The 21532-nt window shown below is 42.0% G+C and overlaps 1 protein-coding gene across 1 annotated transcript in view; it reads right to left on the reverse strand.

The window, feature by feature from the left end:
- LOC124797853 overlaps positions 1 to 21532 on the reverse strand; it is a 432230-nt gene that overhangs the window by 374784 nt on the left and 35914 nt on the right. The gene's annotated exons all lie outside the window — the stretch shown is intronic.

Genomic DNA, 21532 nt, shown 5'->3' on the forward strand with positions numbered 1-21532 from the left:
ATAGAGATGGGTATTCAAATACAGAGATATGTAAACAGGCAGAATACGGGGCTGCGGTCGACAACGACTATATAAGACAACAAGCCTCTGGCGCAGATCTTATATCGGTTACTGCTGCTACAATGGCAGGTTATCAAGATTTAAGTGAGTTTGAAAGTGGTGTTATAGTCAGCGCACGAGCGATGGGACACAGCATCTACGATGTGGGGATTTTCCCGTATGACTATTTCACGAGTGTACCGTGAATAGCAGGAATCCGATAAAAACTCAAATCTACGACATTGCTGCGGACGGAAAAAGATCCTGCAAGAATGGGGCCCGCGACCACTGAAGAGAATCGTTCAACGTACAGAAGCGCAACCCTTCCGCAAATTGCTGCAGATTTCATTGCTAGGCCATCAACAAGTGTCAGGGAGCAAACCATTCAATGAAACATCATCGATATGGACTTTCGGAGCTGAAGGACCACTCGTCTATTCTTGGTGGCTGCACCACACAAAGCTTTACGCTTCGCCAGGGCCCATCAACACCGACATTGGATTGTTGATGACTGAAAACATGTTGCCTGGACGGACAAGTCTCGTTTCAGATTGTATCGAGTGGATGGACGTGTACGGATATGGAAACAACCTCACGAATCCATGGAGCCTGTATGTCAGTAGGGGACTTTTCAAGCTAGTGGAGGCTCTATAATGGTGTAGAGCGTGAGCAGCTGGATTGATATGGGACCCCTTGATACGTCTAGATACGACTCTGACAAGTGACACGTACGTAAGCATCCTGTGTGATCATCTGCATCCATTCATGCCCATTGTGCATTCCGACGGACTTTTGCAATTTCCGCAGGACAATGCGACATCCCACACGTCTAGAATTGCTACAGTGTGGCTTCAGGAACACTCTTCTGAGTTTAAACACTTCCTGTGGCTACCAAGCTCCGCAGACATGGACATTATTGATCATATGTGGGATGGCTTGGAAGGTGCTGTTCAGACGAGATCTCCACCCCCTCGTACTCTTACGGATTTATGTACACCCCTCCAGGATTCAATTCCCTCCAGCACTACTTCAGACATTAGTCGAGTCCATGCCACGTCGTGTTGCGGCACTTCTGCGTCGTCGCGGAGGCCCTACGCGATATTAGGCAGGTGTACTAGTTTTTTTGGCTCTTCGTTGTACATGGGACAAATCAGTTTGTCTAATGGCTTACAGTTGAAAATGACTGTGAGGAAGAAATCGAAATCATACATTTTCACAGCTCAGCGTTTTCTTTCTCTCAGTCAGTTTTAACAGAAACCATGTTCCTTGTCGTTTAAAAAGTGGTTAGGGTATTGTCCAAAAATTTGAAGTCAATCGGTCAGGTACTTTTCGAGATTTTTGGTAATAACGTTAAACAACGATTGCCTTTAAATAGCAGCATAGAAGACAGATACTGATTTTATTCACTGCTACAAGCATGTTTCAAGCTACACCTAAGAGGTATGACTATTAATGAAATGATAGGTACCGTCTGAGAAAGGAAAGAAATAATAATACTAATATGCATAACTTGTGTAAAAAAGAAAGTCTTTTTTTTTAATTTTGTTGTTTTGTACTGAATAAGTACAGTTTCGGGCAAGAACGAAATAATGTTTAAACTTTCGCTACTCTCCGTTTCGCATTTTGTGTAAGAGGAAGTTTTGAAGTTTTTTTATTTTTTTGGACAAATGTACAAGATTCCTAACACATTTATACATATTAGTTAACGAATTTACTTCCGGGTTGAAAATCAGACATTACACTCACAATCTTATGCTTATTATACACTTCTTTGTTGAATGTTCGCCGGCCGGTGTGGCCGAGCGGTTCTAGGCGCTTCAGTCTGGAACCGCGCGACCGCTACGGTCGCAGGTTCAAATCGTGCCTCGGGCATGGATGTGTGTGATGTCCTTAGGTTAGTTAGGTTTAAGTAGTTCTAAGTTCTAGGGGACTGATGAACTGAGCTGTTAAGTCCCATAGTGCTCAGAGCCATTTGAACCATTTTGTTTTTGGTTGAATGTTCTCTAATTTTATGTCATCGCTTCCTCAGTCAACGAATCTGGTCTGGGAGACCTAGCTACTTTGCGGATAACTTTTCCTGGTAGTTTTCTTTTCTGGTAACGCTTAAAAAAGATTCAACAGATTTCATGCTGAAACCGCACACGAAAGCTGATTTCTGCACAGTAAACAACCAAATTCAAACACAAACTACCGTTTGTGGAACTGATTAAATTCAAGTAGTACTGTGTGCTAACATGGTCACTTGATTAGAATACAAATGAGGCGCTGAGAAACATATGGGCCAAAGGCACACCGTCGTTTATTCCACATTTAGGTGGATATCAGTGAAACCAGTGAGACGGCTGTTCGTGAATATTCACATATATATTATGAATTTACAGCACAGATAAATGTGACCCCCCATGAAATCAACAGATGTCATAAGCATGAATAAGTGCTACAGTCTCACAATCAACGATGATGGGCTTTATTGTTCTCAGCGCCTCAAATGGATTACTACATGATAAACTCCAAAACTTTGAATATTCTATCTCATTCATAATCCCACAAAACAGACTTATCTATCAGTATAAATATAACATATTTTGAAGTCCGATCTAATTTTACTATATAGTGAGTGAATTGGCATATCTGAGGAATGTGCTATTGTCTAGCGGGATTTATGCCGAGCGAACGGAGATAAAATTGCTGCAGTTTGCTACCATCTGGTGGCCTTGAAGTAAACTTGTAGTAAAATGGTAAGTGATAGCTGCACTAACACCCGTTAGAATTGAAATAAAACTTTAGTAAAATGGTTACTGTGCACGTTGTTTATCAAATCTGTATGTATTTGGCCCATATGGCAATTGAGTCATAACAGTCGCGCATGCGCAAAAGGTCCTTAAAACGTGCACTACCATAGGTGTGCTCGCGACCCTGATGCCAAGCTTCACAGAGTCTAGAGGAGTAGCAATGTAGCGTAGCGCGGTAGATTTAGCGCCATGTATTTCAGGTTACCGCATCTACGTTACGTTTGCCAGCATTCAAAGAAAAATAACCAATAAACCCGCAAGGTGTTCACATGCTCTTGTGCTCTTATACAACAGCAGCCACTGCTTGCTGCCACATTAAAATTGAAGCCAAAACGAGTGTAAAGAGAGCAATGAGAGAAGTGTTCAGTGAATGCAAAAGTGGAAATCCAACGAAATTATGGTCTTATATGTACTCGGTTTACTTGTCGACGTAAGCTACTCAGGTGCTAAGTGATCATAGTGACATAGAAACGAAAAATGATACAGAGATGGCTGACGTGCTGAATTCAATTTCATAAAATTATTTCAATGACAATGAGGAATATCGTACAAGAGTTCCTGCTTTAAATTGTATCATGAATAACAAAATGACAGATATAGGGACATGTGAGCGTAGAGTAAAATCAATTGAAATCACTCAACACAGGATAGGCAACTGGTCTTGAAGGGATACCTGTGTGATTCTATACAGATTATGTGAAAGCAGCATTTTATCGCAGGACACTGCAAGAACGAAGTGTTCCAAGAGAGCGGAGAAAAGGGACACAAGAGTGTCATAGGAAAATATACACTGTGCCCCAAAAGCGGCTTGTTGTGAAATTGCTTGCTTATGGAATATCGTCTCAGTTACGTGACTGTATTTGTGACTTCCAGTCAGAGAGATCACAGTTCGTAGTAATTGATGGAAAGTTATCGAATAAAACAGAAGTTATCTCTGGCGTTCCCCAAGGTAGTATTACAGGCCCTTTGCTGTTCCTTATCTATATAAACGATTTGGGAGACAATATGAGCAGCCGTCTTAGGTTGTTTGCAGATAACGCTGTCGTTCAGCGACTAATAAGAGTCATCAGAAGATCAAAGCAAATTGCAAAACGATTTAGAAAATATATCTGTATGGTGCGAAAATTGACAGTTGACCCTAAATAACTAAAAGTATGAGGTCATCCACATGAGTACTAAAAAGAATTCGTTAAACTTCGGTTACATGATAAGTCAGTCAAATCTAAAGGCCGTAAATTCAACTAAATACCTGGAAATTACAATTACGAACAACTTAAATTGGAAAGAACACACAGAAAATGTTTTGGGGAAGGCTAACCAAAGACTGCGTTTTATTGGCAGGACACTTAGAAAATGTAACAGATCTACTAAGGAGACTGCCTACACTACGCTTGTCCGTCCTCTTGAATACTGCTGCGCGGTTTGGGATACTTAACGGATAAAATTGGCGGAGTACATCGAAAAAGTTCAAAAAAGGGCAACACGTTTTGTATTATCGCGAAATAGGGGAGAGAGTGTCACTGAAATGATACACGGTTTGGGCTGGACATCGTTAAAAGAAAGGAGTTTTTCGTTGCGACGGCATCTTCTCACGAAATTCCAATCACCAACATTCTCCTCCGAATGCGAAAATATTTTGTTGACGCCGACCTACATAGGGAGAACCTGTCACTATGATAGAAAAAGTGAAATCAGAGCTCGTACCGAAAATCATAGGTGTTCGTTCTATCCGCGCGCTATACGAGATTGGAAATAACAGAGAATTGTGAAGGTGCTTCGATGCACCCTCTGCCAAGCACTTAAATGTGATTTGCAGAGTATCAATGTAGATGTAGATGTAGGATAATTGTTCCTGTATATGGTTGACGTCAGTGTTGTGGAAATGTGGAAGCAGTCCTCTGATTAACTTCTAACCACTGACCAGTTCTTCCTACCTTAAATCGTGCCATGAATAACAAAATGATAGATATTGGGACATGTGAGCGTAGAATGAAATCAATTAAAATCGCTCTACAGACGACAGTCGCCTGGTCTTGAAGGGATACGTGTATGATTCTATATAAGATTATGTGACAGTAGCATTTTATCGTAGGACTCTGCAAGAAAGAAGTGTTCGCAGCGAGTGGAAACAGGGACACATGATTCCTGTTTTCAAGGCGGTCTTAGGAAAGACAGAAATAATTGTTCCATTACACTGTTGACGCCAGTGTTGTGGAGTTATGGAAGCAATCCTCTGATTAACTTCTAACCACTGACCAGTTCTTCTATAAAGGATTCTGTTCGGGGAAAGCAATGTATGATCAGACAAACCCAGTACTGATGGAATTAAACAAAAAGTATTACCATTTTATCATCTTCTCTGACCTTGTCAACATCGTCGACTGTGCAGATCATAAAATATCCATATAATCGAAACAAAGTAAAAGAATACCTTAATAACCAATTCTTCTATAATTTTTCAGAATTTTGGATTGGTGTATGCAAACTCCACTTAACACTAATGCAATGTACTAAGAGCATATGATGCAAATGTTGAAAGAGAAGCAGAGTTCTTCTTTCCCGAAAAAAAGGTATCTAATCAGAAACTTTTAATTGCAGTAATCTACAAATCGCCCAAAATCGGTGCTTTATCATCCTTTAAAGTCAGCTGTGTCCTCGCTTGTGTCGTAGTACGAACATGCAACCGTTACAGGAGACACAAATATAAACCTGTAATTAAAACATCGCTCTGCAAAGATTTTAAGGAGACTGTTTCATTCTAATAACACGAGTATTGTGCCTCTGGATCCTACCCATCGCACGCCACACGGCCACACCCTGAAAGACGTAAAATAAAGAAAGAGGGCAGATAAAGTAATTCATGGCACACTTCCACTGAAGAACTTTCTGTTCATCGTGTGATATTCTTAATGTACTGATTTCAGATCACCAGAGAAAAATCTCATCTGTCAACGTGCAGAAACGTAAAGCAAGTTAACTACATCTCCTACAGAGGGACTGTTAAGATATCCCATGAGAGGATATAAGAAATGAGCCGACACTAGGCGGTAAAGTCAGGGAATTAAGTCGCAGACTTACAGGATTATATGACAGACATGCCCCTAAACGTTCTTTCAAAGTAAAGAGTGCTTCTGCTCCATGGCTGATTATAGAACTATACCGTATAACGAAGACACATATATTGCACATAAAAGATTCAAGTGAAATCCAACTCCTGAATTATATTAAGTACACCGGAAACAGCGAAACAAAGCGAAGCTAAATGTTTGCAATCCCAAAATCAGGTATGACCGCTCTTAAATGCAGCATGTCGAATCCGGCAACACTGTGGATAAAACTATGCAGCTTTGGCATGGGAAAAGCAAAATCTGATACTTTCCAAGACTCTGTAGAAATTAAACGATTTATTCTCAAACGCATTCATTTCTTAAGTTGCGATAAATTATCATCCACAAGATAACACCTTCTGAACAGATGTGTGTTACGGTTAGAACATATTTCTACACAGACAGTACAGAAAGCAAACATGAGAATCCCTTCTGAGGATGGATGGAGATAATGACGGAGTGCGCATAGGTATAATTAAAAACTTTGTTGATCCTATTAACCAGAACTCACAGACATCATAAATCTTTCCCTTGTTAGTGGTACATGTTCTACTGAGTGGAAACAAGCTTAGATCAACAAATACCCAACAATGATGTGAATGACAACCCAAAATCACCAGATGAGTGCACACCAGTCAGCATATTACATGCGGTCTCTAAAGCCTTGTAGTACATTGTTCATGGACAGTGACAGATTACGTCAAAACTTACAACATTCACGACAGATATCAATCAGGCTTCCGATAATACCATATTAGAACACCTGCATTAATCAAAGTGACTGATGGTATCAAATATGCCACGACAGTTATGAAGATACCACTTTAACAGCACTTTATTTCAGGAAGGATTTTGATACGGTTGATTTCAGTATGTTCATTATTAAAATGAAACAGCTGAATTTCTCAAACAGTGCAGTACTGTGATTCAGAAGCTATCTCATCAAAAATGTCAACGAGTAACCTGTAAATTTGGAGAAGTCATCAGAGAGAAGTGCGCTCTCTGGAATCTGCAGGGCTTCAGCCTTGGTACATTTATTTTATCGTTGTATATCAATGATATGTCATCTATGCTCCTCTCTTGTAGTTAGCACTTATATGCTGACCCAGTTTTACACAAGTGGCAGCCCTAAGAACATTGTTGCTGCTGTGTCACGTATGAATGGCAATCTTTTTTCGGTATCACAATGGGCACAAAACCTTTGTTTCAAAATAAATTCCAAGAAGTCACAGGTCAACCACATTTCTAATAGAAATTTCATCAACGGCCACTTTCATGAAACACTTCCTCCAACATTTTCATTGGCATCCAGTTACTGTTTCGAAAAATAGTAAAAGATGTTGGCCTTGGAGGAGCATCTAAACATGCAATCCAGAAATCATGAAACATACGTCCACTTTAAATTATGCACAAAAAAAGTCCAGTATTTAGCCCTCCCAAATCTTTATGACTATGATGTAGTTCAGCGTGGCAGAAATAGTGAAAAACCTGACAACTACAGCTAAATAATGAATTCTTGCGTGAATATATGTGCAACATTTGTTTGTTTCATATCAGTCCTTCCTACATTTAGGTTGGATGGGAAGGGATAAGCGACGTGATTTTCACACACTTTGTTTACTTCATCGGTTTCTTAGTCAATAAGGTTCTCAACACCTCTCCTTGCATATAAAACATCAATCATTATTTCACTACAGCAATACCAGAATAGATATGTCCCGAATCTTGATTGTACCTTTTGCAGAACACTACTCCTTTTTCCATCTACTTCTTCATTTTAGCCATACAACTATGGAATAACTACAGTGTAACTTGCACCTTATTCAAGACTTCTCTGCTTCAACGGGAGATTAAAACTTTATCTTTTATCATTGATTTAGTTTCTCTCTCTATGCTTTTCTCATCACTTTCTATTTATTTCCTTCTTTCCATTCCTTCTGCTAATCTTACCTTATTATTACTTGCTCCTCCTCTGACCACTCAAGTTGATCTCCATATCGGTTCCTTCTGCACTATTGTCATACGCTTCTGTTAGCAGTTTCTATCCACATTTGACAAGAAGATCATAAGGAAATTGCTTAATGTTAATAAGAGTAACATTTCTTAAATTCTACATAATCATTACACCATGTGTCATTATTATTATTATTAACAAGGTGATTCAGAATTCCTGTTATGCAGTTATAGTTATAGTAGGTTATCAGAACAGCAACATATGGTGATAAATCCATGTCCGGAAATGCGCCGTTTGGAAGATAAACGATTTTGAAAGAATGTCAAAAGATACGCTGCACACGCATCAACCGACGTTTACCTCTATGAACTATACAACACATGCTTGAAGTGGCGATCCACAATTTCGTTGCAGAGAGTGTATCTGTGAACAATGTTCACATACACTAAGTCCAAAACTTCTGGAGTGTCCTGAAAGACTTCTGCTACAGTTATTACACTGGCAAGGAGATCCTCCAAGTGACTCCATAGGAGTCTTGTAAACAACTCTTCATCAGTCCTACAGGTAAAAGTCCAGAGGTCTTAAATCTGACCATCTTGGTGGCCGACAAATCGGTACACCACTACATATCCACCTGTCCCTGAATGTTTGGTGAAGTGCTGGTGGATATCGCATCAAAAGTGGCTGGCACACCATCACGCTGTAACCACATCGTATGACGGATATGTAATGGCACGTCCTGCAAATGCCGCACCAATATGTCTTGCAAGAAGACCAAACAGCTGTGACCTATTAGACAGAGCGGCAGAATACACAGACCAATCAGATGACCACTGATAACACCAGCCCACACATTAATACCAAAATAATGCTGAAATCCATTGGGATGTGTGGTATGAGGTTTGTCTTCATTCCAAATGTGGGTGTCACGATGGTTGCACAGACCCTCGTCTGTGAAATTTACTTCATCTGTGAAAAGAATGGTCTGAGGAAAGTCTGGAACGTCAACACAACGGTGTAGGCACCATGTGCAGTAATCGGCACTCGGCGCAAAATCAGTTGGACCCACGGACTGCACCCTCTGATGGTGGTATGGGCGAAGTTGCTGTTCATGGTGAAATCATCAGATATCTCTCTGGGATATATCCATAAAACCTGCGATGTTGCAGGTGCTCATTGACAGCTTCTGGTCGACCAGTTGGACGACTTCTTCCACAACATCACTGGTGTGGTGCGTCTAGCCACATCCACAGTTGGCCCCAATAGCCTTGAAGGTGTTAGTTTCCTGAAGGCATTGTTCCAATCTTGCAAAAGTGGTATGTGATAGACGGGCACAACTCAGAAATCATTCTTGATACAGCTATTGTGCTAGTCGATCATTTTGTCCACTTTCACCATAAATGAGCAACATGTTCAGAAACGTGTAAGCACCGACTTTCTCAGTCACTCAGTGGCAACTGATGTACATGCACACATTATAAAGGACATCATGTGATGCAGGACACCAACCTCTGTCAATCTATATTGTAATCCATCATTCACAGTCGTTTATCTTTCAAATGGCGCATTTCTGGACATGAGCTTAGTACGGTGCCAGATATTGCCGTCCTGAGTCCTCTCTATAGCACCTATAACTGTGTAAGAGGAATTCTGAAACATCTTTTACATTACCTGTGTACCACGCAGATTCTAATGTTAGATGTAATAGAGGGTCTGAAGGCCTTAACCTTGCCAAGTGGAATAAATAAAAATTAATAAATATTATTGGGCGAGTCACATAAGATGCGACAACTCCTATTTCGTAAATGATTCAAGAGGGAAATAAACCAAATATTGAAGGAAATATGTTATATTTTAAACAGAACGATATTTTTAACAACATAGAGAAGCTCTCAGGAGCAAGGGGGGACAGGCAACTCGTACATCGGATGATATGATAATGTCGTAACTGATAAGCAGTAGGTTATCAGAACCAGTCTGGCTTATCTCAAGGTCACTTATAAGATAAGGGAGGTAGGGCTTATGCTTCTGGTGTCACGGCACACACTTTGGTGACTTACAATCGAGGACGCTTCAACTCCCCTCCTGCCAGGGAATCACCGGCATTTAATCATGGTCATCCAGGAAAACTACCACGTTAGGCAACTGTGCGATATATATTATAGGTTATACAGGGGAATCCTTGTCCTACCTATACACTTTAAGCAATTCTGCAAGGCCATGACGTAACTTGATACTGGTCATATGATATAAAATTGATGGGAGACCTCGGGACCAATGGGAGCAGATTAAAATAAAGGGAAATGCTACCCTTCCCCTGGACCAATAAGATTCGAACTTCCCTTCCACCCCCTTCTTATCCTTTGTAACTATCTCAACTCTGAAGGCCACTTGTAGGCGTCTGCATTGGAGGTCTGTGCCTCATGGGCAGAAGTTTGTTGTAAGGAATGATTCTTTACTGAAAGGGTTTGGAAATAGTAACTATGAAATAAAAAATTAACTAATAGTTCATTATAAACAATTTTGTAACTTTTTGCAATATGTTTTTTACGATAATTTGTTGCTTATTAACAATTCTTTTATTTTAGAAAGCTGTTCTTATACAGACAGTGTGTTCTTTATTTACAGTCATTTGTTGTTTATATCAATAGCTGCACTTGCACACTGTTCACTCACACACACACACACACACACACACACACACACACACACACACACGACTCTGACAAGTGATTCATCCAACTGTTCTACACATGCTCGCACATACATCCACTATTTACAAATAAAAAAAATCATTCAGTGCTTGCAGAATGAGATTTTCACTCTGCAGCGGAGTGTTCGCTGATATGAAACTTCCTGGCAGATTAAAACTGTGTGCCCGACCGAGACTCGAACTCGGGACCTTTGCCTTTCGCGGGCAAGTGCTCTACCAACTGAGCTACCGAAGCACGACTCACGCCCGGTACTCACAGCTTTACTTCTGCCAGTACCTCGTCTCCTACCTTCCAAACTTTACAGAAGCTCTCCTGCGAACCATGCAGGAGAGCTTCTGTAAAGTTTGGAAGGTAGGAGACGAGGTACTGGCAGAAGTAAAGCTGTGAGTACCGGGCGTGAGTCGTGCTTCGGTAGCTCAGTTGGTAGAGCACTTGCCCGCGAAAGGCAAAGGTCCCGAGTTCGAGTCTCGGTCGGGCACACAGTTTTAATCTGCCAGGAAGTTTCATATCAGCGCACACTCCGCTGCAGAGTGAAAATCTCATTCTGGAAACATCCCCCAGGCTGTGGCTAAGCCATGTCTCCGCAATATCCTTTCTTTCAGGAGTGCTAGTTCTGTATGGTTCGCAGGAGAGCTTCTGTAAAGTTTGGAAGGTAGGAGACGAGGTACTGGCAGAAGTAAAGCTGTCAGTACCGGGCGTGAGTCGTGCTTCGGTAGCTCAGTTGGTAGAGCACTTGCCCGCGAAAGGCATAGGTCCCGAGTTCGAGTCTCGGTCGGGCACACAGTTTTAATCTGCCAGGAAGTTTCATTCAGTGCTTGGTTTGAATACAGGAGGGTTCCAATCAAATCCTCACAGATGAACCGTTTATCATCATGCCGTGAGAGCCCTACTTTCAGCTGCAGTGCAGAACGTACCCAGTGCCTTGCAATCGACAGATCACCTCGCACATCATACATGGAGCAGCCCAATGTCCTCAGTTGCCAGAGGCTTTGAAACTGCGTGATCCACACCATCAGCCAACCTCTAGGTAGCACCTGCATCTATATAGCATGCATAGATTTTCTAACTGCACCCCACAAACTCCACAATCTGCGTATCATTCGCCTCGTCTTTCATCAGGACAATGAGTTTCTTGTTTTACAGTATCATTTCAAATGCACTATCGGCCGCATATCCAGACGTATCAAATTCGGCATGATTGTACCTAATTACTTCATACAGATTGCAGCCTTTCACCCAGTACATAACACTGTCTGTATCCACATAAAGTAATTTGGGATTGGAGAAGTTTGGCTTCACAGACTCACAGTGGAATTTGTACATCTGGAGTCTGGAGAGGTCCAGAACATACATACTGATACAGACAGGCTTCGTGAACTGCAATGAAACATTTGCCATCTCCACAGCAACTAGTCCTTCACTGAAGGGGGTGGTCTGGTTCAAATTTGGCCAGGAAACGTAATCTCTTGTGCCAAACACCCATTCCACCAATAAGCAAATGAATTTCGCGATATTCTACATTATTTTCCTTTGTTTTTCCAAAAATTGAATTATTCATTAATTTGTGAAAATCTTTTTCGAAATCACACACAATGAACTCCTTCATCCAGAAATGCTGATTGAAAGAAATGCTGCAGGTGATACTAACAAGTTCCATCCCAACCCTGAGATGTTGCTGCAGATTTCTGTAGTGCTGATATATCTCTGCTTAATCCACAGCGCTGTCAACACCTTCGAGATGGAACCATTTCGTGGAACTAGGTGCTCCAGACACAGCAGGAAGTCGCTGCACACATCATGTGGGATATGCCAGAACATATAACTCACCAACATCCACAACCACATCATGGATCTTTTCCTTTAATCTGGCGATTTCCTCTTTGCACATCCATTGGAACCCTCCAAATGATAGACTTTGTTGCGTGGTTTACTCATAAATGTTGTTTACATCCAAGTAAAGATTGAACTTCAATCATCAAATGACTTGTACCCCTCCTCATTTACTCGCAGGATATTCGCCTTGGCATACATGTGAATCCCGCTTTTAAAGAGAGTAACCTGTTAACATTGGTCAATAGTGTGATGTTGGCAAGTGTCTTCCTTAACAATGCATCCCACAAAAGCCCTGGCATGGGGAAATGGACGGCAGGATTCAGACAGTATGTGCGCAGGCATACATTCCAGAATTTCTTAAAGATGTCTGTGAGCAGCTTTACACTGGTGATCATATATAATGTAGTATATTCTCTTAACTCAGGGCTGTCGAGCTCCTGCCAAACATTTTCTGCAAGCTCATACTCCGCACACACCATGGCGGTGCCTATTACTTTACTGGAGAACGTGGTTATGTCTGGCAATGTGGTTCTCTGGAGTCTCTCCATCGAATCTATGTATTGGTATAGAAAGACCCCCCTTCTTCATCACAAGCTGAAACTTTGCACCAGTGGAATATATGGCTCTGCTGATATCCATAGCCTCCTGATGCATCTTCTCAGCAAGTTTTTGAAGAGATGCGTGCATGAAGCAAAGTGAGTCGAGGAAACGGACAGTTATGTTTGACGTGATTCTCTTGGGTAAAGGAATGTACTTTAAAATGGTATCAGAAATAACACTGGCCATATCATCTTTCAAAGCGAAATAACCCAAATGCTGAATGAGAAACTGGGAATCATACCCACTGAAATGGCAAAAGACAATGCGTATGTGATGTGGCAGTTGGTACTTCCAAGTCGCTTGCATAGTGGGCTGCACCATGGAACTTCCCCATAAAATGACTATGGTCTCTAATTAATTTTCCGCTTGTCTATCCAATGGCAGCCCACAAATATGACAGTCAACTGCCTGCCCATACAAGGCATCATTCTCATGCGAGTTGGTCATGAGGATATTGTTGTGATCAATTCCATCAGTTTCCCACACAACTTTTTTTAGCTCAGAGAGCACCCATCTCGTGGTTCCTGGCTTGATCAGTCAATGAGATGCCTTTCTAGAACCTCAGTAGTGGTAAATGGTTGAGGCATCTACAGCAAAAATATTGTTTATGGTCTTTTTTACTCAATTGGGAGGAAAGTAGGCAGGACATGATTTTGATCCATATGTAGTGTTGTTTCTCACCCTTGGAGAGTAACAACAAATCTACAAGTTTGGGACGTTCCCGGCCAGGTATTTTAAGACAGAGAGGTTCAACTACTTCATGCTTAACTTCTTTGTTCAGCACAACGTGCTCATGGTCTTCATTGTATTGCTTGCTACCATCAACATCCCCGCTACATACTTGGACTGAATAATCAGGGTTCTGCCTCAGGGTACTGCAGGTCGTTGACAATTTTAGGGAGCGCCTTCTCCAAAACATCTTGATCGGCATTGAGAAAAGTTGCAGGATCTTGGAAGTCTGCATTCAAGTTACCTGACACTTGAATGAAGTGTGTATGTCAAAAAATTTCGATTACTTCCTACATATTAATACAGGTCTCCTGTATGACGATGTCATATCCAGATTTTACGGTATTTTTGACATTTTTATTATTCTTCCATATTTTCAGATGTTTGCATGTTCTATACGTAAATGTGCAAGTGTATATATAGGGGATAAGCACAATAATGTGAACACCTGTACTTACTTGTGAATGGTTTATTAATAAGGGGTTGGACCCCCGTTTGCCCATAATACAGGTGCGATTCTTCTTGGAATACTGGCATAAAATGATCATATAGTCTTCAGTGGAATGTTATGTCACTCTTTGACCAGAGCTTCTTCTAACTCATGTAGTGACGAGGGAGGGGGTTGGATAAATGTTGAAGTCTGGGGACTGAGCTGGCAGGGAAGACGCTGCAGTTCAGTTTCATGCTCCTCATAATACGATTGTATTGTCCAGGCTGTATGGTTGGGTGCCTTATAGTCCCGAAATATGACATCATTGTTGAGGAACAACATTTGAAACATGTTCACATAACTGTTGGCTGTAACACGGCCTTTGAGAGTAATGATGGGAGCACCAGAATCAAGCAATCAGGATTGTAGGCTTCTTTTGGCATTCTCAAGACGTAAACCCGACCCGATGTTGGAAATAAAGAAAACGTTGACTCGTCGGACCACATGACGTATTTCCACTGATCAGCTGTCCAGGATTTATGGTACTGACACCATGTTTTACGCTTCTTTGCGTTGGTTGTCGTCACTAGTGGTTTTCTATATAGCAGCTCGGCCATGAATATTCGCTTTGTGGAGTTCTCGGCGGACAGTGTCAATAGCTACGGGGTCTTGAAGATGGCTATTGAGTTTTGCACTTACTTTAGCCACCGTAGTTTTGTGTTGTTCGACACGATTCGTTTTAGCATACGACAATCTCTGTCATTTAGTTTTGATTTGCTCCCACTATTACATTTACGCGATGATGTCTTTCCATGTTTTGTGTACGCTGTCTTGACTGTTCAAACAGTTGCTCTTGGAACATTCAGTAAGTTGGCTATCTTGGTTGCTGGTGCTTCAGCTAAGCGGGCCTCCACAGTATGCCCTCTTTGAATCTCTGTTACGTCTTTCATTGCACACCGACCTCGGCCTCTGAATGCAAGTACGAAATGCACACTGCTCGTAAACAGCCCATTTCTGACGCCTCGTCTGTACTGAACATGCACAGTACAGCGTGACATGTGTCTTACCTCCACTGTTGACCATCAAACACAACCATCCAATTATACCACTATTCACATTATTTTGCCTATCCCCTGTATGCTCTTAACGCTTACATTGTCAGGTAGGGACTGCTATTTTTACCATCCAACTGAGAACAGAGTCCTAGTCCAGCCAGCGTATCTACTACCTATACTTCTTCCAAAGTCAAAACACATATCATTAAGTGCCAAAGACAACGTTAAAATACATGCACACACATGGATGGCTGCGGGAATAGAGTTTTAATGTATGTTATTCTGTTGTAAACACACACAGCTCAGTTATGCTGTTTTGCGTGACACCTTCCCAGGGGAACCCACCCTACCTCCCGGATTTACTGGAGGTGGATCCATTTCTAGACACAACTCTGGATCATATGTGGGTGGATCCATACTGAACATTTTTGCACAGATGGATCCTCCCTGAACATTAACAAACGGATTCAACCGCAATACGTCTGGACGTCTGGGAGGTAAATACACATGCATACAACCTCCTCCCTTCATTCAGCCCCTTGGAAGGCATATCAGGACATGCTGCATGGCTTGAATTCACTTCAGTTTCAGGCTGAATATTAGGTGCTATGAAGCAGCCTTGTGATTGATCTGGCGATGGTGAAGAGGGCCATAGACATCTCTGTCAGGCTGACGACATTGTGGGTATATGTGTTTCTTCAATATAGGCATCATTTTGCGATTTTTTTTTTTGTTACAGACGACAGCAAGCCGACCACACTGATGGGGACAATACTTTAAAGTTCCTTATGTAGATAACAAGCACTCTGCAGGCAGTGGGCAGTTTGCAATGGCTGAACCAGCACTAAGAAAGAATAGGGCTGGGATCATAAATATAAGTGTTTATCGACAGTGTGATTATAGTTAAAGTTAAACTTTCAAACCGCTGTAGATATAACACCACTGGTCAAAATGACGTCAAATTGCAACGGAATATATTGGGGAAGGGGGAAAACGTATGGCATAAGAAAAATAAATAGTACAAAATGTAGCAATAGATGACGCTTAAGCATCATAATTTAATAGTAGTCGACTACAAATGACAAATGAATCCTACAACAATGCCTAAGGCGTACTTTTGACGTTAAACAAACTGTACTACTCAGTGTGCATGAGTCTACAGGTGTGATAGTGTTATTTACGTAAGCCCATCCACCACGGCAAGGTCGTATCACATTGAATGGGAAAAATGGGTTATTAATTGTCTTGGCGCCACAAACCCATAAAAAGCATCACTCACATCGGTTTTTAATTGTCCTGAGTCCAAAAACCACGTAAAAAGCATCAATAAAAATCAAATCGGATTATTAATTTCCGTGTGACTGACGCAAAACATGTTCAGTATGCTGTCCCGTTTTCTCCAACAAGTTGAAATCGAGAAGCAGCATGTTCCACAACTGATCGAATTGTTTCCAGGGTCACGGTCAGAATATGTTGTGTAATGTGTGCCTTCAATGCAACTAAGTTTGCAATCGGAACACTGAACCCAACATCTTTCAGATAGCCCCACAGCCAGAAGTCACACGGATTAAAATCAGGTGATCGTTACGGCCAAGCTGTAGCGAAGTGGCGGCTGATAATTCTAGCATTTCCCACATGGCTCTTCAGCTGCTGCTTAACTAGATTTGTAATGTGCGGAGGTGCACCGTCTTGCATAAAAATGATCCCATCCACACATCCACGATGTTGGAGAGCTGGAATGACGTTGTTGCGCTAAAGACACTCATAGTGCTTACCAGTAACGGTACAGGTAAGTGAGGATGAAGTGGTACTGGTTGCATTGCGTGTGGATTTTCCGTGGCCCATATTCGACAATTCTGTGTATTGACATATCCTGTCAGATGGAAGTGGGCTTCGTCTGTCCACAAAATCTTCCACAGCTAATCATTATCCACTTCCATGCGAACAAGAAATTCTAAAGCAAAGGTCTCTCTCGCTGGCAGGTCAACATGCAGCAACTCGTGCACATGGGTAACTTTGAATGGATACCAAAGAAGGATGTTTAGTAGGATTTTATGCACCGTGCTCACAGGTATGTCCAATGTTTGGGCAATTCTCCGTGCGCTTAACGTTTGTACACCACTACTCGTCTCCTGCATTGCTGTGGCCACTGCTCCCACTGACGTCGAATCGTTTCTTTTCCTCCTTCTACCAGGTTGCAAAACAAAAGAACCCCTCTTTTCGAATTTCCGAATCATTTTCTCCAGACTCACGGCAGTCATCGGACCAACGCCTTTTCTACAAACACTTCAGTGTCCGGAACTTCTGCAGAGCGACGTGTGCACAGTCATCATTCTTGCAATACAGATTTACAAGCAGAGTGCGATCCTGCATTGAGACAATCATGGCGAACATCGCGGATGTGAAAGGAGGAAAAGCCGTGTACGTGGCATGTTTATATCAACTTCAATGGGTCGTGCGCATAACAGGTGTTTACATTTACGTATTCTGACACATACAGCGCCATCTATTGATCAATTTTCACACTATTTTTTTCTTCTGCCATACGTTTTCCCCCTTCTCCGATAATATTCCGTTGCAATTTGACGTCATTCTGACCACTGGTGTTATTTCTACAGTGTTTTGAAAGTGTAACTTTAATTATTGGTTGTTTTGGGGAAGGAGACCAGACAGCGTGGTCATTGGTCTCATCGAATTAGGGAAGGATGGGGAAGGAAGTCGGCCGTGCCCTTTCAGAGGAACCATCCCGGCATTTGCCTGGAGTGATTTAGGGAAATCACGGAAAACCTAAATCAGGATGGCCGGACGCGGGATTGAAGTAGCAGTGTGTGACACAGTCAATGACATAGATAGTGATGCTGAGCTGAAGTATACAGGGTGGTCTATTGATAGTGACCGGGCCAAATATCTCACGAAATAGGCATCAAACGAAAAAACTACAATGAACGAAACTCGTCTAGCTTGAAGGGGGAAACCAGATGGCGCTATGGTTGGCCCGCTACATGGCGCTGCCATAGGTCAAAGGGATATCAACTGCGTTTCTTTACGTACTACCCGAATATGTAATAAAAAATGGGGGTTCCTATTTTAAAAAACGCAGTTGATATCCGTTTGACCTACGGCAGCGCCATCTAGCGGGCCAACTATAGCGCCATCTGGTTTCCCCCTTCAAGCTAGACAAGTTTCGTTCTTCGTAGTTTTTTCGTTTGACGCTTATTTCGTGAGATATTTGGCCCGGTCACGATCAATGGACCACCCTGTATAGTCTACAACATACCAAACAGCCAACCTCTTGATGAGGAGATGAAATCAGGGCGATACAGTACTGACATTCGTGAAATCTTACAAAAGTACAACAATTATTTTCGTTTGCATATGGTTCTTATCTACTGTGTTTGGAATTATCACACAGTAATTACCTATTTGGTTTTTTTCCACAGGAATATTTGAATCCTCACAAGGTGGTTTTGCAGCAATACCACGTCAGCCAGGTCTATCACAATCATCCTGCCCTAGATTGACAACAGCACAATTGCCTTAGCCATGATCATTGACATTGGCCACTAACAGTAATAAACCGACCAGCAGTCAGTTTCTTGGCATATTCTTTTAGTGTCAACTAGCATCAGGTATACCGTGCACCAGCTGTAGGTTACTCTGCGATACGAGGTGCATTTGGGGATAGGATCTCACATGCCTGCATTGACAATTCTATCGCCAGCGACCAATATCCGATATCTTTCCCAAATGGGTGTCTACCCATTCTGGAAAGGGTGCTTCCTAAAATCATAAATGATCTGCAGTATGCTGCTGTTAAGTGCAGTGCAGTGCTATACTGTAAACTCACGCAGCAGCCTCAAACCAGGACGGCGAAGAACAAACAATTATGCATATTTGGGGGCGGGGGGAGCAAATATCGTGATATCGCTGGGCACCTTGCTTCAAAGTTTTCATTTTGAGTATCACACAGGCCCAATTCCCTGGAACGCAGGAAAGAGGGTCCGGCAAGCCACTCAAAAAAGTACTTCACCTTGACGTTCACTTGCAGGTTTTTGACACATTAAATGGGGAATCTTCCTATATCCTATCTTCCAGAGGATATAGCTACAACACATGTCATTTTAATGTACAGAATAATGCCAACTTTTTCTTCACATTGTGCAAGTAAATACCAAGTGGATGATAATATTCATGGATATTATAACTTAGGTGGTATCAGTCCCCCCCCCCATTATGCCTACTACTTGGGGGAAAACTATTTAGGAAAGAATAAACCTGTCCAATCCCTTCACTTCTCCGATTTCGCCGAGTCACAATCTGAAATATGTAGATCTGTTATTATTCCGGCACTTTGGGCACGTTTTGTAGCAGTCAGTCGTGGCATGCTGGGTAGGGAGGTAAGATGACCGCCGCTTCTATGCACGTGACGTGTTGGAGAACCTTGAGTGAGGTTGGTACTGTTCTGTGGTGGTCTCCTAGAGAGGACATTATGGATGCTGCTGCTCTGTGCTCACACGTTGGGTAATCTCAGAAGGGGTGAGTTTCGTTTAGAAACTGTCTGTCAGCTCGGTGTGCAACATGGCTGCCTGCAATATGTAGTGCCAATGGCTGCAGGGTAGTGTGAATGGTCCTCTTGCAAAGCATATATGCAATCTGCTAACTGTAATTTATGGTCCAATGAGTGTCCTTTGTTGCATATTAAAACAGCTTGGATTTGGCGTGGCAGTTTGCCAGAAATGTCACACATTAATGAGGGTTTCACAGTCGTCCAACTGCCCAGGTGGGTGTCCCTTTAATTGTTCTGCATGGATGGCTTGAAGTACTTCTCGGTCAAGGGTCTTGCACAGTCTTAGGAGCAACGCTTGTTGGGTTCCCTCGAACTTGTTGAATTTAAGTGAAGACAGAACGATGTCGCTGATCATGGTGATGTGTTTGCGTAAATGACAAAATAAAGTCGTATACTTCAATGCTTCTTCAAACGTGTTTTGTGTGGTGAATATTGATTCAGTGAGTGATCCAGGTATGGGGTTCATCCACTAAGAATGGAGACAGTCTAGGAGGTGTACATGGCACTGTCGAGGTATTTTGGAGAAGGTGTCTGTAGGTTACTATTTAATTATATCCTCGGGTATTGATGTGTGGAATCCCATTGTTCGTATGTGGCATGGTAGGGAAACTGTGAATGATCTGTCATGGCTTGGCCAGCAGGGCTCTGCCACTAGGTAGGACTGGATTTGTTGCCTGAGAGCCTGATGTGGTGGTCCAAGTCTCATTGCATGTGAACACAGGCATCCAGTGGGATGGAAAGGTGACGTGCATGTGTTGGCTCCAGACAGTGCTCTCTAAGGGGTGGGTTGATTTGATCAATTGAGGTGTGTTGAGGCAGCTGGTGCCACAAAGGACAAGGGTTTCTAGAGCACACATGGCAGAATGGAAAAGTCATTTCGCTCGCTTTCTTGTTTGATGTGTCCCGAATTGTTCGTTGCACCATGTAGTTCATGAAGAACACTGTTGGGCCCAACGAAAGGTTCAAAAATTTCCTGTTGGTCACTGGTATTCATTATCCTGGCGTCGTTTTGTGTTTTCCTTACGTATGCAGCAGATATACTGTGGTCTTGAATAACCAATATGGGATTAACATGTAGCTGGTGTCGAGTAGAACGATGTACAGACACATTGGGGAAGTACTCCACACTTCATTGCTGTGAAAATAAACTGAACATGTACAAGAAATGTTATCACGATAACCACTGTTCAAGGAACACGTGGAAACTGGCGATCAAAGATCATGAACTTAGGCTACATGTAAACCATATCCATAGCTGCTGTGGTCAATATGTCAGCTGGTATCGATACTGGTGGTGGATGTCACCACAGATCTATGGGAATGACAACAATGAAGATGTAATGATATCAAAGAAAATTGAGGAGAAATGCTAAACCTACAGTGTAATGAATGTTTAGTGAAAATTTGTGCCCAACTTGGTCTTGAATCCAGATCATCTTTTTGAGAGCAGTAGCGTTAAACATTTTTTTGTTCAATATTTGGGTGTCCATCCTCTCCTTCAGCTCTCTCTTGCACCCTCCAAAATCTGCCTTTGTTAGCTTGGCTTCATAGCCATTGCGCATTGAGGGTTTCCGCTTTGCATTACTAAAGAAAACACTTAAAATCCAAGAAAACCAATATGCTGTGTATCTCTAGATCTGCCTCAAACTTCCGTTGTGACTTATACTTCCGCCTATTGTTTTTGAAACTACACCAGATGTTCTCCAATGGGG

Source organism: Schistocerca piceifrons, chromosome 5, assembly GCF_021461385.2.
Source record: "Schistocerca piceifrons isolate TAMUIC-IGC-003096 chromosome 5, iqSchPice1.1, whole genome shotgun sequence".
NCBI lineage: Eukaryota > Metazoa > Arthropoda > Insecta > Orthoptera > Acrididae > Schistocerca > Schistocerca piceifrons.